The sequence below is a fragment of the Megalops cyprinoides genome, chromosome 3 (genome assembly GCF_013368585.1).
Source record: "Megalops cyprinoides isolate fMegCyp1 chromosome 3, fMegCyp1.pri, whole genome shotgun sequence".
In the NCBI taxonomy this organism is placed as follows: domain Eukaryota; kingdom Metazoa; phylum Chordata; class Actinopteri; order Elopiformes; family Megalopidae; genus Megalops; species Megalops cyprinoides.
Window position 1 is genome coordinate 7,033,147 of NC_050585.1, and position 14,031 is coordinate 7,047,177.

General features: G+C 41.5%; 1 protein-coding gene across 1 annotated transcript in view; it reads right to left on the minus strand.

Moving 5' to 3' along the window:
* Positions 1-14,031, minus strand: part of kcnj6 (potassium inwardly rectifying channel subfamily J member 6) — a 49,420-nt gene that overhangs the window by 17,067 nt on the left and 18,322 nt on the right. The window lies entirely within an intron of this gene.

A 14,031-nucleotide genomic window follows, 5' to 3' on the forward strand; every position in this document is an offset into this window, starting at 1 on the left:
TAAATGACAAAAATGTTAGCAATTTGGGAAAAAATGACAGCAGGACACTAGTTTTCCTCTGTTTCATCAACTATCATGATCTTTAACATTGCTCCTGCCTCCAGTTCCCAGCATGCAATGTGAGCTTGTTTCATCCACCGATAAAGAGAGAGCCAAGATACTCTCTTGGTTTTTTATAAAGCTTTTGTTGTTGGTTTGCAAATGGAACCACAAAAGGATTTCACATTAGCTTGATTTATTGCTTTCTAAAAAAAATTCACAGCTCTCCTGTGTGGATTCATACTTCAGTAATGCCTACAAGTAAGCATAGGTGTATAAAATTGAGGTTGAATTATCCTTAATTGCCATCATAAATAACCTCTCAGTCCCTTGGACACTTGCCCATCTTTTTTCAAAATGGCCACTGCAGGTTGAATTATCCATTATGCTAAACCCCACAACTGCAAAATGCATACCCTGTCCACAGCTGTTATGTTGTCTAATGGCACCATTTAACATTAGTGTTATCAATTTTGACAAGTCCATGAATGTATAGTGAATTATATTCAGTATGTTCTCTCTTTCAGTGCTCACCAACTAATTTTGCTCAGTGATCTACAATGCTTTATTGCTCTCACTCTGAACAACAGCAACCCTTCTCACAATCTCACCCGGACCACCGAAAGCTGTAATCTAATTATATCTATTTGTCTTAAGCACCTCTTAGCACACCCCACATCGTTCGAAAGCTTTCAATCTAAATCCTACAATATTATAAATTATTTCTAGTTATCTTCAACAGACTAATATATGCTAAAACAAAACAAACAACTCCTTCTGCTCAGCACTTATTTGGCACTTATAATACCATTTCCTGCTGCATTTCCATAAATGCAAAAAAACATACACTGATGCAAAACTCAGTGTCTATTACAAAGAGGAAATCTACACAGAAGGTGATGCTTGCTGTCCTAACCCAATCCAGTTTTTGTCAGCCTCTGTTTTACAGGTAGTCAGTGTAAATACACACTACAACTAATTTTGTTTATTTTGTGTGATAGTACAAATTTAGGGCCAAAGTGTTAAAAGATGAAATGTTGAATTCTTACCTTGAAAAACCATTGTGAATATGTTCCCTTGTGATATCTGCATGTAAATAAGAATACGTAACATACAAAAAACAAGGATTGAAAATGGAGACTAGCAACACAAACCCCATCTTTGTTCAAGTGGCATGTTTTGAGATGATAACACTGTTCATATCTGATTAATCTTTCTTTTCAAAAAAATAAACACCGGGGTGTCTCACTGCCTCTTACTATCCCAGAATGATCTATGGAATACCAGGATCGCAACATGTATACATGATGTAAGTACTGCACACAGGATAGCAAGCTGAAATGGTAATCAAATGAGCAAAATTCTTTAGAGAACCTTGGAGAGGTTTGGGTGCCATTTGTACATACATTTATAGAACATGCTTTTATAGAAAATGTAATATTTGAGTGCTTTGATCAAACAGCTCAAAACCTCAGCGGTAGTTACAGCACTTGCAGCCAATGAACTGACACATTTGATGCTAAAATTACACATAAATGCAACACACTTCAAAATAGAAAGGTACAAACCCGACCACACAGAAAGCATTAACTGGCAAAGGCCAATTCAACATTTGGCCTAAATTCCGATGAATCCCTTCAAATACATTTCATTTTGTGCGTCGCCACACCAAAGCAAAGTGTTGACAGATGGAACAGGCAAAAAAAAAAAAAAAGTGCAGTCATGTTTATGTGATGCAGTCTAAACCAATTTCTGCTATTGGCTTCATATTGTAATAATGGTACTTCAAGTACATAACACTTCACTGTCAGCTAATAGGGCCTTTATGAGATGTCACCCTGCCCCTGGGAAGCCTGCAGTATGGTTGTGAGCTGAAGAGAAAAATGAGTCAAAATGAGTTCAGAAGTCTTGCCGTGAGGAAGAACTGGGGTCCTCTGAGGTCTCCCACTAATATCAGTCAGTTTAAACCATGACCACCTTCACTCAGTGAGTTTTTGGATACAGCCGGATTGGAAAACTGTCAGAGCAGATTTTGTTTCTCAGGACAAATGGCCACAGACGGAAGTAATGTTTGCTGTTCGTAATTAAGACAAGGTCGCTTCGACTGGCTGGACTGAGTCATTTGTGAGAGGAGGATTTATTCTTTTCACTACAGAAAGGGTGCCTTTATGTCCAATGGGTGTAGTTCAAATGATATAATGCAAGTAAAGTAGTATCTCATTAGAGTTCAATATTTCTCATGAAGACTGACTGAAGCACAAAAGAACAGACTTGAGCTTTTAACAGATGTTCTTTAGGGACTGATCTGTGTGTGTGTGTCTGAGTATGTGTGTGTGTGGGTGTGTGTATATGAGAGAGAGTGAGAGAGAGGGGGAAATGGAGACAGCTACTCTCCACATTCGTGCACTTTATCACCTTCATGAAAACAAATACTTTTTTTTCATATTATGTCCAAATCCAACACAACTAGCGCTACAGCAGACTCTCAAGACAGGGTCATGGGACACAGAGAAGGATAGCTGAGGAGACTCGTGCGCTCCCTGTTTTTTGAGCCTGTCGGGCTGCACTGCCCGGGCCCTTCTGCTGTTTACGCCTGTTTGTGCCTCAATCCCCTCTGAGGGACGGAGCGACGAGATCCCAATCCTGCCCTTGATTTTCACGTCACGCCTGGATAAACTACACACTTGCGTGCCGAGATGGGCGCCCAGGCAGTCTGAAGGGTAGGGGGACCGCCACACAGAAACGCAGAGAGGTGAACATCCCCATGCTCTTTCCCATTTTCAGTACTGCGCACAACCCTTCGATAAATGTGCTCCACCTGGGCTTTCGACTAGAGGGATGATAATAGGGATCGTATTACAGATAGTAACAAAAGAGAGGTACAGTTCATCTCTGGTAAGCAACCCCATTTCTTATATTAAGCGCTCATCAGATAAGAAGCCCTATAAAGCCAGGGTCCTCCTGCACAGAAAGTGTAGGGGAGCAGCTCGTATGACTAATCCCTGTGTCACAGGACGCCGGCAGCAATACAGACAAGAGGCAGGTAATTCAATTATTACTGCTTCGCTCGTTCCTTCTCTCATCCCCCGGCTTTGTCATCTTCATCAGAGCCACTATTTGTCCAGTGTGTACGTGAGGGTTTTTTTTCCCTGCTGTAGTTCACATAGAGTAATACAAGTTTGCTAGACAACAAACGGGAGCCTAAAATGCCTGTGGTGGGTTATATACAATTAGAATGATACAGGATGGCAAAGCAATTCACATCGACATAAAAAAATCTACATGCAATTGGAGGGGCCCTCTCCTGAAATTCCATTTTTACATGTTATTATTATTTTTTACATGCAAAGCTGTTTTATGCATGTTTTACTTCCAGTCTTGAAACCACCCATAAACTCCAAACATCGTCCCATGAGGATAATGTTTCACTCACTCACTTGCTACGGCACTCTATATAAGATGCAGTGAATGGAGCTTTGGCCTCATGAGAAGTGACAAGACTGACAACGCTGTGTGGGGCCTCCAATGGCCAAACCTGTGGTTCTATATAAAGCAGTAAACATCACTATCAGACCAGCTTGTGTTATTTAGCATTTAAACAACAATCTTTACCTCCCACAAGTAGGATAGTTGTGAATAATTTTATGTCTGCTCCTGTTCTAAAATACAGGTTTGACACTGCAGACTGGAAGCTCATTTACAGGTTAGCCTTCTCAGCAGGAGCCAAAATAGAGAAGCACAAACATTGCAGCCATTTTCAGCTCTTGCATGCCAGCTCATCATTCCTTACTACTCTTCCTGCTGGCTTGAAGCTTTTCCTTGGTTGATTTTTCAACAGAGAACAGATCTATTTATCCCTGAAAACAAAAGATTGCTGCATAAAACACATCTAATTCGGCCTCTGTTAGTCATCAAATGGTACTGGCTATAGACACTATAACCTGCAATATCTATTGCATTGCCTGAGGACAACGTAAGTCAAATCACGTTGCGAGCGTTTGTTCTTGTCCAGTTACAAGCATTTCGTGTTCCTTTCCACAGCTGCTGCCATTTCTGTTGCCTTCACTCTGTCTCATCGTTCTTGAACAGTGCAACATCTAAATTCAGTGAGTACCTGCTACATAATTCTGATAAATGCTTCATTATCAGTGTGGCTGATCTCCACTTTTGGATTGCACATTTGATTTTTGTGTGCCCATTCTCTGCCTTATTTATTCTGCATGGCCCCTGTTTGTTACTGCTTGGAGCTTTACTATCTCTTGTTTGAAACCGACTCCATGACTCTCCATTGAGTTAAATCAATAGGATTTCACTGTGTAATATCCCTCGCACAGCGACAGTAAAAATGAGTTAAAACTGTTAAGATAAGAAGTAATCCAATGGAAACAGCACTGTGCAGCAATGCTCATCACTTTTGGTCACAGCACCTAATTTACAACGCTCCTTACCGCCATCTCCAGTACAGGCCACCAGAGCAAAGCCATCAGTCCATTGGACATGCCCCTAAGCAGGGTTTCATGTCCCACAGCTTGCAGCGCTGTGCAACACCTTCTTGATATTATTACTGCTGGTCTCGCACCCTGGATAGTCAAACACTAATCACATTGTGGGCAGGCGATAAACTGGCTCTACACGGGGAGAGGGTCCACATCATTGCATGATGTAATATACAGATTATGAGATGGTACATTTAAATCAATCAATCATGAATTTCCTGTGATGAAAGTGTCATTTATCACACCTTGCTATTTAGCCGTGCCTTACAGCGTTTGTTCACTCTACTCTTCTTTTTTTCTGTGGGCTATAAAGTCCTAAATATGGTGCACGCATGACACAATGAGGATACAGTGGTTAAAATGTATGGTGTGGTCAGCTGGACATCTCCTGAGACTGACTGTTTCCATGTAAACCAACAGCCTATCGCTCAGGCCTTTGACATTCCTGTATTTATCATAATCCACATTCGGACTAGATCAACTGTACATGCGACACCCAACCACAACACCAGGAAGGCGGAAAAGAGGCCTTTGTTCGTGTTTTGTTCGTAATGAAAAGGGACACGTTTGACCTTTAAATGATTTAATCTGCATGGATACACACATGCCACTGTTACCCAGACGGAGTAAGGGAGCAACACAGACATCCAGCAAGGTTCTCTCCCCCTGTTTGTGGGAAGCTGGAGAGGAAGCAGGAAGATGCAGTGGATGCAGTGGTAAGAGGTGAGCCAAATGCGATGCCATAGAGACTGTTACTGACAAATGTATTTGAATATTGAACCAGAATCCAATCGGTAGGACCCTTGGAGATTGGTTCTTCGTATTGCATTGTATATCAATTTTCATTAAATTCCACCCTCCCCCCATCCCCCACCCCAATGGACATTTTTTCCTCCACTGTTGAAACTATTTATTTTGGCAGAGCAGGACCACGTCTCCACAGTCACCTGTCACACTAGTATGGAGTGCTCCAATTCAATGTAATGGACAAGATCCAATGCTGGGCAATGCCTTGAAGTAAGTGGGAAACACGTTCCAGACCAATTAAAGGAGCTGGCATTGAGAGCCAATTATGGGAACAATTCCTGGCATGGCAACGAAAGCCAGAAATAATGCACAATACCTCACTTTTAGCCTTTTTAGACTTTCATTATAATTTTAGCTCTGCTCTCAGAGAAAGGCAATTGAATAAAAATAAAGCATAATAATGTCTCCTGCTCCAATGACGCATGGCCACCCTCTTGATTGAGATCAAATTAAAAACAAGATACTCCCAGATGACCTAAATTGGTACATCAGTCAATGCAGACTACTGCTTTTCAGTGTCTTCGTCAGTGTAATTCCAGCAATGTTTCTAAATGTCTCTATATTAGTCACTATCAAAGTGTAAAATATTCATATGAGATATTAATAACACCAGATTTCTGCTGAGATGTGCAGTGGAATGCATGTCACCCTTCCTTTCATTGCAATTCAGAGGATATCTTCAAGTATGGAGCTGAGCAATCTCAATTATATCTTAAAGCATGATGAAAGAGGAAACTGACTCTTCTGTAGAACAGGGATAATCACAGCACGGGGTAGGGGGTTGCATCAGGATAACTGGACTAGATTATGACTGTCAACATACAGCACAGACTGGTTGGTGATGGGCTGCACCTTAACTATCATGCTTTTTAGACCATGCACACCCACAGCTACAGGAGGGAATCCGCCCCCCCGCCCCTCCCCACAGAGTTGGGAGACACACAGAGATCCCACTGTCAGGAATCAAGGCAGTGCTCACACACTCAAACCAAGAGCTATCAAAGACCATCTCTGAGCATTATCTCGCCACTAAACACAACACAACGGTGAAATCCATATACTGGGGCTGGGAGCCATCCGTGCAAATTTCAGAGACAAAGGATAAGGATTGCTGTAGACTTGTTAAACAGCTCGTACAAAACAAGGCCTGTAAAATGATACAGAAATGTAAGACTTCCCACAATATCCTTCAGGCTTTGCTCCATCAAACAAGTATTTAGAGGGAATTAAACTCATTTTTTTTCTTTTGCTGTGGCAACATGCTTTTTTTGGCCTGTTTCACAGTTAATCTGGAGCATGCTATCGAATTCATTCTGAGGACCAAGGCCGAAACATTCGAAACACCTCATGCAATTATCCACTATAGAAGTAGCTTGTTTCTGCACGGCAGCTGGCACTATTTGCCTTTTTAATTAAAGCCATGGAAAATCCCCAAACGGGCGGGCGGGTCCCAGCAGTGCCACTGCCTGCCCTCTCTCCACAAAATGAAACTCTTCGTGGAGCGCTCCTTTTTTGGAGGTGATCTGCTGATTTCTGCAGATGGTGTTGTAGACACACGGTGTCTGCACAGGTTGCCTAACCACGGACTGAATGATCCAGGTAGGGACATCAACAGCCGCTCAGGTACTGTGTATCAAGACCTGAAAATACCACTGTGTTGCTTTCACATGAGTGTGGTGCAGTGTACTCACATGTTACTCAATTGATTGTTTTTTATTGTTTCAGTTGTTTCTATTGATTGTTTTCAACACACACATCTTCAGGTCACACACTCATGCATGCACATGTATGCACCTCATGCATGTAGACATGCTCACATACAAATACACACATTAGCTTCAATGCCATCTTGGCCAAGAAGGATGAGCTTGTTGCGGCCTCTGAAAAACTGACATCCCTCAGAAGACCATGCCATTAATGTGGTAGTAAGAATGGATTAATAATGGCGGCTTTAAGAGTGTGCTGCCTTGTGATGGAACTTATGTATTAAAACATATCCCTACAGCTTTAAGTGAAACTAACAGCCAGCCAAATGAACATGCACCACTTATTATCTAATCATGATCTATTTCCTTAAAAAAGGTGAAATCAAGCATTAGGGTACACACACAGCCAGCAGCCTGATCTGTGTGTTCCTCCAGTGACCCGTGCTGGGACCAAGGCAGATGGATTACCATGCCTGCCTGGCAATATTCCTGATTTCCTTACACTGTCTGTAGTACATACTGTCCTTTCTCAGGCTCTTATCCCAACATCTGTCAGCCAATTAATGCCCAGCAGATGACCCTGACTTTAACATTTCATGCTTGAAGATGCCTGGCTAATCAAACTCTGTCACCATCTAAAAGGGATTTGGAATACAAGCTAAACTCGGAAGGGCCGTGTGTTTTTGAGGCACTATCATTTTACCCACCCACAGGACTGAAGGCGTGGACTACCTTCAGAGTTCAATATCAGGACTTCTGAGCCATGAAGTAGTACCGATTGGATTACAGATTTTTTTTTTCCCATGGATAATTGAATCTGGCGAATCGGCACAGCAACCTGATACAAGCTTTCACCATCAGCTGCCATCTGTTTGCAGTAAACAGATTTGATTACTTTGGGATTTGTGATATCCACCATGAGAATACGTGCACCAGAGGATTTGCACCGGAGAGGATGAGTGAAGGATAATTCATTTTCAGACAATGCTGTTAATTTGCGGCAGTGAGATTAATAAAAGCAGTCATATGTGGCATGCTACCAACGGCTCCTCATCTGATAGGCTGTCTCACATCCTTCCCCAATCTTGCCCTGAGGTCTCTGGGGACCTCCATGTTGCTCATTGGGAACCCTGGAGTTCTTCAATAATTAAGCAGGAAACTGAGAATCCCACTGCTGTGATTGACAAGCACAGACTTCCTTTTTTAAAGGTAAAGTTCCCAGAAACTGACTGCCATTCGCTAGCTTTACAGTACAAGACATGGCCAATCGATTTATGACACAGATCCATTAGTTGGGGGAAACCACAGCAGGCCTGGAATTACTAATGTGATTATTGATTTTGTCAATCACAGCTGTACCTATTCATGTTTGTAATACTGTACTCTGTGTCAGTGAATGCTAGGGGTGCAATGAGAGTACTGAGTACAGTGAGAACAAGGCCATGGTTCAAAATAGAATCATTAAGGGGGACGGGTGCATTCTAAATAGACATAACCAGGGTTGGGTAGTAACGGATTACATGTAATCAGGATTACATAATCAGATTACAAAAATAAGTAACTATAATCAGCCCAGATTACATTTGAAATAATGTGCAATTAGATTACAGTTACATTGTCAAGGATTACTTGATTACATTTTTGATTAGCTCTTTAAAATATGGCCATTTTAAAATTATGAAACTTTTTTTCATGATAACCAATGCTATTAACTCATGAAAAGCACATCTCACATAGGCCTACGGGGTTTCTTAGACAAATGCTCCACTTTGTGTTGGGGGAAAAAAGAACGATGTTGAGTCAAGATTCAAAGTTCAAGCAGCAGCAGTCCCTCCAAAATAGCCTTCCATTCCTGGCAATATCGCTATCACTTCGACTTCAAAAATGTGCAACACAAGGACGTCTATGTCCAGTGCAATTTGGGCAAGCCAAAAATAAAGTTGCTGTCATTCGCAAAGACATCAACTTCAAATCTGAACAAACACTTAGAGGTAAGTTTCCTTCTCAGTTAGCTAGCGTTAGCTAACGTTAGCTAACAGAAAAACGTAGCTTGGGTATAGAATTTTGTTTCAAACATTTTCACCGCAGTGCTCATCAGCTCATTTGCGTCTGCCACAGTAGTATGGTTGATAATGGTAGCGATGGCTTAGCTCATTATAACGTAATGTATAATACCGAGAACATTACGGATATTGGATCTGGAAAATATGGATCTGGAAAATATGGATCTATGGATCTAACTGCATAATGTTACCCAATACGATTGTATGGAGTCAGAGCACTCCTGTTGCTAGCTGTAGTCTGCTGTGCTGTGTGCAATTTTCAGTTGTTTTCCTCTAGAAATAGAATGTTGAAGGGGAGCTTGTGATCACTCATTTCGACGGTAGTTAGCTAGCTACCTGGCTAGCTAAACTGAACATATGACAAGTTGATTTTAGAAAATGATGACACCGGAGTTTATACAAGAAACAATACAGTACACCTGTAGACGTTTATGCCAGCATGTTTTTGTCAGAGTAATTTGACTTGACCAATTCTAAATGCCGATCATGTTCTACTGTACATCAAAGTAGGTTACTCCTCTCAGGTTGCCAGGTTGCCAGTTTTGTTAAGTGTAACTTAACTAGTATTTGTTTTTGTTTTTTAATGATGATTTATGGATAATGGAGTTTTTATTCTTTTTTATTTACATTGAAAATGGAAGAAGAACATTTTGAGTAAGTGCTCCTCTTGCATTACAATAGCAAAGTCTTCCATGTGGCCTTTGATTAAAAAACAGCTTCAACAAAAACTTACACAAAAGAAACAGCATCCCACATGTTGTAGAATACCTGTAGTTTGTGCCAGTATTGTTTTTGTAAAGGTAATTTGATTTGACCAACTGTAAATGTTGAATATGCAAAATGCATTTTATTTGCATTGAAAATGTTTTGAGATGTTTAGAGAGAAAAAAGAATATATTTTTGTGGCTGCATCCATTTTTCTAGTATAAGGTGCAATATTTTCATTTTTGATTTTGATTTCTGCTTGATTTATGTTTGATTTTGAAGTTATCCAAAAGTAATCCCAAAGTATTCAGATTAGATTACATTTTTTTTGTAATCCAATGGATTATGCTACTAATCACAAAAATTGGCATGTAATTTGTATTCAGTAACTGACTACATTTCAAAGTAATCTGACTCAACCCTGGTTGTAACATTGTGCTTGAATATCACTTCCAAGCAATACCAGCTCCCTCAGAATCCCACCCACCCTCACACAACCTGTGGCCTGCCAGCTCAGTCCATTTACAACCCTAAATAAATGTGCCTTCTCAAATGAAGTCCTCCGCACCTCCCGACACAGACCATCTGTTTGGATATGAATGTGTGCTCCACTCATCTATGTGCTGAATATTTCTTCAACTTGTATGTTTTTTTAAATGTGTGACTGTCACAAAGGGAAATATATGTGACAGTAAAGCCATTTCTTTCCCATTACTTCAATATGTTCCCATTACCAGTCCCTATTTTGGAGAGTTTCATCATGATTCATCTCCAGCAAGCCTGTGAGAAGTAAGTGACTGTCTTCACATAGCTCCAGAGTTTGCAAAGTACTTTATTGCTACTAGGAAGGCACTCAACTGAGGGGACAAAGTAAAAAATCCACATTTGAAGAAAACCTAAAGGCAAATGAGAGACAGTGACTCAAACAAACACAAGCCTTGAATTAAATAAAGGACCCAGTCAAATTACTTTTCTTGAAGAGAATCCTATAAAAAACTATTTTTAATATATTCTCTGCTGTTTCATTCCCTAACAAGATTTTTTTTATCCATATCTGATAAATGTAGTGTGTATGGCATTGTGAGTAGAGCAGGTCATTGACATAGCTGAAACTAACTGCTATTAATGTGCTTTACACTTCCAATTGTAATCTCTGTTTTAATACAAAACATTTCTAAAGCTTGGAACAGAGCTGACATATGAAATACAGTACATATTCCAAGGATGCAAAATCTCTGAAATATTTCATACTGACAGGCAATATTTTGTTAATTTGCTCCTGGTAGATTTCCTAACAATCTTTTTTGGTGCAGATCAATACATCACTATCTCTTGGCTTGCAAATAATTTTAATGATTGAAAAACCTCTCTGGGGAAAAAAAAGAGATCCAACTCTGCAACCATCCTGCCAACATCAGCAGCGTCAGTCTGCAGTTACAATAACAGAGTAAAATATGACATCAAGAAGCATTACGGTTATATAATGATCATGTCAGTTACAGCACCAAGGGTGAAACACCGTGTGGTATTAATAAGCAACATTGCATACGGTACCAAGTTAGCAATGGTGCTGTACCAGTGTTTTCATCAAAGTGTGTGAGCCATGAATCTGAGGCTCAGAGGCCAGACTGAACCTTCCCTTCATTAGCCTGAGGAACAGTCAGGAGTCCCCTTGAGGTCTGAGGTTCTACAGCATTTTGTTGTGAGATGAAACATCTGCTGGGAGCCCTTGTGTACCCCACTACAAACAGAATCTCAAACCCAGCCCTCTGACAGCACACAGCAGCAGCAGTGTTGTGCTTGCGTATCTCTAAGCTTCTCTGTGGCCACTTCCGCTTCCAGCCCTCCACTCGGGATAAAAATCGTGACAGTCCCAAATGACCTTCCTGAAACCCTGCTGGTTGAAAGAAACAGCACAGATGCCGTCATCCTCCCCACACTCTCCGCAGGCAGTCGGGTCTCCTCCTGGCTTTTCATTCCAGTTTCCACACGGACTTTGTACAACAATCGACATCAACCGCTCTTGACAGCCAATTGATGAAAAAGGGTGATTCAAGACCACTGTCTGTCAATACAGAACAAAGGCGCGTCATGCTGCTTACACTCTCCACAGCATGGCTGACAGAACAGCCTAGCGCTTTCCCTCAAAGTTGCGTCTCTCTCACAAACTTGACAGTTGGCTTCAATCTGCCTGGGAACTTGCATTGATATTGTGTGAGTGATAGCAGAAGATGTAATAAATGTGATTGTCATCACTCATGTGAGTTTTGTCTAACTGTTTTTTTTTTTTTATCTTGATCCCTGGAACCCTGATTCTGACTGGTGTACTCTGGGGTACCTCAACCCATTAATGATGACTCTCCTGGCCCATGACTTGTATTACTCCACTGCACAACGGTCACAGGGCTCAAGCTGGTGGGACCTGTGCCCTTCCTGGGTACACATGTGTACACGGTGAGGAAAAAGAAATCCTACACTCCCGTTGTACTGCACCAGAAAGTGCAGCATGTGGCATTTTGTGCACAAGGGAGACACCGTGGAGGCACTGTGGAGCAGCCAAAGCGCAGGACGCTGACATTTAACAACCCTTTAATTCCATGTGGATGAGTCAACCGTGGACAGAGCACAAACAAATGATGAATGTGAAGCAGGATGGGATGACACGCGACATGCTTCGCCCGGCTCATCAGCAGTGTTGCAGCAAAAGGGGGAAGACATGACAGCTTATTAATTACCCAACATCGTAGTGCTGCTGAAATACAAATGATTTTTTAAGTAATTAACATAGTACAGGCAATCCACACTTGAACAAAGAGTGAAATTGTGATTTATTACTCTGACCTCTGGATTGCCATTGTTGTCAACCGTAAACCGGAAAAAAAGACTGAATGAAAAAGGATGGTCCGTGTTAAAATTAGCCATAATGATACAAGTAGAGACAACTCTTTAATGGCTGTTCTTTATATTCATGGGCCGCATTTATAATTGCACGGTACATTAATCTGTGTGGGTAGTAATTGTGTTATTAAAAACAAAATGGCTTTCAGCTGTTTAATTTAATTCTGTGCAGCTTGTTTTATCTGCCATTGTGCATAAATGCATAACTTCGATGACAGCCTATCCATTTTACCCCTCCTCCACTATTACAGACAGACAGATAGATGGAGAGACAGAGACAGAAATATGTGCTCAGTTAAAATAATATTCCTGCCACAGTTGCACCTCTTTGTAATCTTATGTGAGCTGAAGTGGCATGATGCTGGTGTGCGTCAGTGGCTGCACCTCTGCAATGTTTCAGGGACACGCACAGATAGATAAGGCAAAAAGCAATTGAAACCAGAAAAAGATTAGTGATGTAAACCCAAAGAGACAGGGAAGAAGTCCGATAAAATTCACCCAGGAGACCTCAGCAGGACCAGGGTTGCCAAGGTGAGTGTGTCAATGTCCCACCAGAATGGGATTGGACAGATGTAGCGAGGGGGGGGGGGGCACATTTGGAGTGATAAGAGGCAGAGAGATAATGGTAGAGAGCCTCAGAATGAATGTGTGTCTTGCACTTAGTGACACAGTGTGCCTGGGCGCTGAGGCCCAGACAGATGCATCCAGAAAAGCATCAAGGCTAATGAACATAGAGTCCTGGATCTGTACATGTCTGGCAGCAGAAATAACAACAGGCAGGGCCATCCCTCCATCCTCCTGACCTCTGCAGAGGAAAAGCATTCTAATATTCTCCATTACAAGATTTACAGGAAAAAAAAAACTTCAATGAACTTCAGCCTTCATTCGAGATGCCTGGTACTGCTAGTGTACTTATTCCAGTGAGGACCTGTCAAGTCCTCAGTTTTAAATTATCCACTCTTGGTGTGCCTGCACAATCAACACTAGACAAAGACTTAGAACCTCATCAGCTGCACAGCAGAAATAGGCAAACGTCTGAAGCTGACCTGGTGTCCTTGGGCTGTACCATGACAGCACAGCAGCGCATAGCAGTATGTCTGTAACTTAATGGAAAAAAGTGATACAATCATGATGACCCTGCAATCAGATGGTGGAGGGCAGAAGGACTTCATTCTGGTCAGAGTACCACTTCAGCTTTGATCCTCCAGCCATCTCAGCCTGACTGACTTTGTATAAAAGAGGTAGTGGGAATCACAGTTTGCTGCTATACGTGGTAGTACATCCCTGAAAGAACTCAGAACATAATCTTGTAGCCAT